The sequence below is a fragment of the Petaurus breviceps genome, unplaced genomic scaffold (assembly GCF_028583685.1).
Source record: "Petaurus breviceps papuanus isolate PSGF00001 unplaced genomic scaffold, PetGlider_PUasm1.0 90760, whole genome shotgun sequence".
In the NCBI taxonomy this organism is placed as follows: domain Eukaryota; kingdom Metazoa; phylum Chordata; class Mammalia; order Diprotodontia; family Petauridae; genus Petaurus; species Petaurus breviceps.
Genome location: NW_027187338.1, coordinates 10,201,008 through 10,205,419, shown reverse-complemented (window position 1 = coordinate 10,205,419; position 4,412 = coordinate 10,201,008).

The window sequence follows — 4,412 nt, the reverse complement described above, 5'->3', positions numbered from 1 at the left end:
AGATAGATAGATAGATAGATAGATAGATAGATAGATAGATAGATAGACAGACAGACAGACATATATATATTGTTCATCTAGGGGATATAATCACATTCAAGCTAACTTTTTATTGCTTTGTCATTTTGGAGGGGAAGGAGGATTCCAAGCTCTATATCCAAGACTTGGCCCCTTCCCCACCTAATAGCAGTTCCACAATGAACACCTATAATGAATAGCAAGGAAAACCATTCATCCAAATCATAGCAAAACAGAAATCAATGAAGGCATATATACAGGAAAATATATACTAGCCAATGCAACGTGAAGGAGCTCTCCCATCGGAAGTAAAATAACTCAACTCAACCAAATAAGTGTCCTATATCTCACTCAAAGAGAGACTCCCAGAAGTAGCAACCTTAGCAACCTGGGAATAGGAACATGATGGAGACTGCCAGCTCTTCCCATGTCTTCCCAGAGTCTTTTCCTCTAGCAACCTGAAGTGGGGTTGGCATCTTCCTTTTTTTTATGAAGCTGGAAACCAACTCTACTCTTGAAGAAAATTTGGGACTTAACCAGTCCCAAAGGGGGAAGGGGGAGGGGAGGAGACTCAGAACTGAAATTCTCTTTTACCAACTCCACCCCACCCATAATGGAGTATACAGCCTTCATCCCCACCAGTACAGAGACAGTCCCATATCAATGGGCTTTGGGACAGGGATTTCATTTTCACATTTATTCTTCCTGCAGAATCTCAGGAGTCCCCCAGACCAACTCCTGCCTGAGCTGGGATGCTGTCTATAATGTCCCCCTCTACCAAGGTGATTATCCAACCTCCATTGGAAGGTCTCCTTTATAGCAGCTCTCTGACTAACTCAACTGAATTAATTCCACAAAGTAACTGCTATTTCTTGGATTCTATGAACATTGACAAGCAGTCGAGAGAACTGGAGGCCAGGCCAAAGAAAAACCAGCTGAAAGGAATAGAGATTTGTGGGGACATATGCTCATTGACTTCAAATACCCGAAAGGCTATCTCATGAATGAGAGATTCAACATGTTCTACTTGGCCCAGAGGGATGAACTAGGAGCAGTGGCTGTAAAGACTACAGAAAGACAGCAATATAGGGTCATGCTTCCTAATAAGAAAGCTTTGCTAGCTGTGTGACCCAGGCCAAGTCACTTAACCTCTCTTCCCCTCAGTCTTCTTATCTGCAAAATGCAAATAATAATAACACCTACCTCCTGGGTTGTTAGGAGGATCCAATGAGATAACATATGTATATAGTGTTTTGCAAACATTAAAGTGCTATGTAAAGTTGTTTCAGTTATGTCCTGCTCTTCGTGACCCCATTTAGGGTTTTTGTGGCAAAGATACTGAAGTAGTTTGCCATTTCCTTCTCTAGCTCAATTTACAGATGAGGAAACTGAGGCCAACAGGGTGAAGTGACTTGCCCAGGGTCACAAAGCTAGTCAGTTTCTGAGGCCTGATTTAGACAGGTCTTCCTGACTCTAGACCTGGCACTTTATCCACTCTGCATTCTTAGCTGCTGCCATATAAATGCTAGCTACCACTGCTACCACCACCACCACCTACTATTACTATCATCATCATCATAATCTCCTCAAAGCAAGTGAAGTAATAAGACAAAGCTCTGCTTTTGGAATGGGTTGCCTCAGTAGAGAGCTCCCTATTATATCATCTCCACTTCAAATAGAGGATGGTTATCCACATTTTGGGGGTGCTTTGGATGCAGTTTGTCCCACTGGTAAAAACTTAGAATAGTTGATGTCCCAGGTTCCAACCAGCTCCTTGACTCTGTGATTTAGGGATGCTTTAATATGCACTGGCCATATGACTTTTATATCCAGAATAGTACAGATCTTTGGAGTCTCCCTATTTCCTTGTTTCTGTACCCCACTCCCTTCAAAAGTCCCCAAATCACAGTATTTCCTAGTTGGAAGTGAGCTCAGCAGTCATCTAGCTAAACCCACGGTCCCAAAAAGAACCATCCTGTAAGGCACCAGATAAGTGGTCGTCCAGCCTTTGCTTGAGGACCTCCAAGGAGGGGGAATACGCTCCCCACTTCTGGATAACTAAGAGGCAGGAAGTTTGGGGATTTATTTTGTTTTTCCATACAACAAGCCTAAAAATTTCCCCTGCCGCCAAATAGAATACCAAATAGAACAAATCTATTTCCTCTTTCATACAGCAACCTTTCAGGTACCTAAAGACACAGAAACTGATTAATTCAATTAAGCAGAGCCAGGCAAACAGGACAGACAATGACAGCAATGGAAATGGAAAGAACAAAATGCCCAGTCCCTTCTCTGGCATTCATCTGACCCTTCCTTGCATTGCAATTATTGGAGAAACGTGTGGATTCCTCCCAGTGGGTTGTATACCTAGCCGGGTCTTTGAATACATAAGTGTTTCAGGAATACTGGAAGTGTTTTGGGGAAGCAGCATAGAGAAGGATTTGGAGTTAGCCGACTGAGGTACAAAACCCATCCCGGCCATGTACTGCCTTCCTAAAGCATAAACATGACCATGTCACTCTCCTATTATTATCAACAGAAACACAGATTTACAACTGGAAGAGACCTGAGATGTCATCAAGTTCAACCATCACATTTTACAGATGAGGAAACTGAAGCCCAGAGAGGTTACATGACATAGGTAGTAGGTATCAGAAGTGGGATTCAAATCCAGGAAATTCTCAGTCCAAGTTGTTCCCTTCACAATCTGGCTCCTGCTGACCTCTCCAGACTTGCCCCACATTACTTCCTTTTGAACCTGTCTCTCCTTTCCTGATCTCCCTAGCTGCTAACCCCTCTCCCAAATTACTAGATGAATTCCTTATATACTTCATGCCTACTTATGTTTGCATGTGTGTTTGTACTTCCAATAAAGTGTAAGCTGCTTGAGGGCAGGCACTGTTTCTTTATTCCTTGTCTTTGTATCCTTAGAGCCCTGCACAAAATGTTTAGCACATAGTAGGTGTCTACCTAACAAATGCCTGTTGATTGATTGGTATCTGTGAAACCACTGGCAACCTTCAGTGGCTCCCTAGAGTCTGCCCAATTAAGCATAAACTTGTGATCCTGGCAGTCAAGGCATGCTACAACCTTAATCTCCTGGGCTTCACCTTCCTCTATAATAAATATAATCTATATCTATAATATGGAGATATTATAACATATTCTATAGATATTATATCTATACTATATCATATATAATAATATGATATATAAATCTATAACATACCTTTTATATAATGTATACCTATAATATACTCTATAATACAGACATTATATATTATAATATATATAAATTTATAATATATCATCTATAATATATGGATATTATAATATATTTTATAATATAGATATATCTATAATATATTCATATTATAATATATAGATCTATAATATATCTATTATATATTCACATATACATACATATATATGTATATGTGTATATGTATATATGAGAAGTAGCTGGTTTGGGTGAAATGATCTCTGAGCTCCTTTCCAGCTCTGTGTCATATGAGCCTAGGATCCATGAATTGAATTGAATTGAACTGAACTGAATTCAATTTAATTAAATTGATACTAATCAATTAATTAGGCAGGAAAATGAAAAAAAAAATAACTCCCCAAAGAAACCAGCTCCTAAACTGAGTTGTCAGCTGCAGGCCTTGAGAACTTCCCATGACTAAAGAAAAGGCCCCATGTTTTGTTTGGTCTGATAGCCCTGGCTGGGAGTGGTTTGGACACCTCCCAGGATCGCTGACCATGACCCTTGGCCAACACTGGCCCTTCTGCCACGTGTTAGAGCTGGCTGGTAGCAGAGAGTTAGGGGGTGGAAAGGAAGCTGGGATAGCTGATTGGGGAGCAGCCCTTCAGGGCTGACTGCTCCACCTAGCAGGCTAGCCCAGTGTGCTATAGTGGAAAGAGCCTTTGACAGGGAAGTGGAATATTCTAGTCCCGGTTCTTCTGTAGCTCTGTAGTTCCCTACTTTCATCTCCAGAGTGCTTTATGGCTTACAAAACACTTTTTCACAACAGCCCTGTGAGGGAATCAGACCAAGTATGTATTATCTCCCACCCACCCCAGGGGAATCAAAGGCTTCCCTGAGGGCACCCACAAGCTTAGACCATAGGTAGCTTATTGGCCTATTCATACTAGAGCTTCAAGGATGCTTATTGAATGGTTCTTCCCATTTTGCAGATGAGAAAACTGAGATACATAGAGGTTAAGTGACTTACTCAAAGTTTAGAGCATAAGTTTTCTGACTTGCAACCCAGAGTTCTCATCACTGCATTATCTTATTTGACTTCGGGCAAGTCACTGTCCTGCTCCTGGCCCTACTTTCCTTCTCTATAAATTGAAGAGTTTAGACTATATTAGATGATGGATAAGGAGTCTGG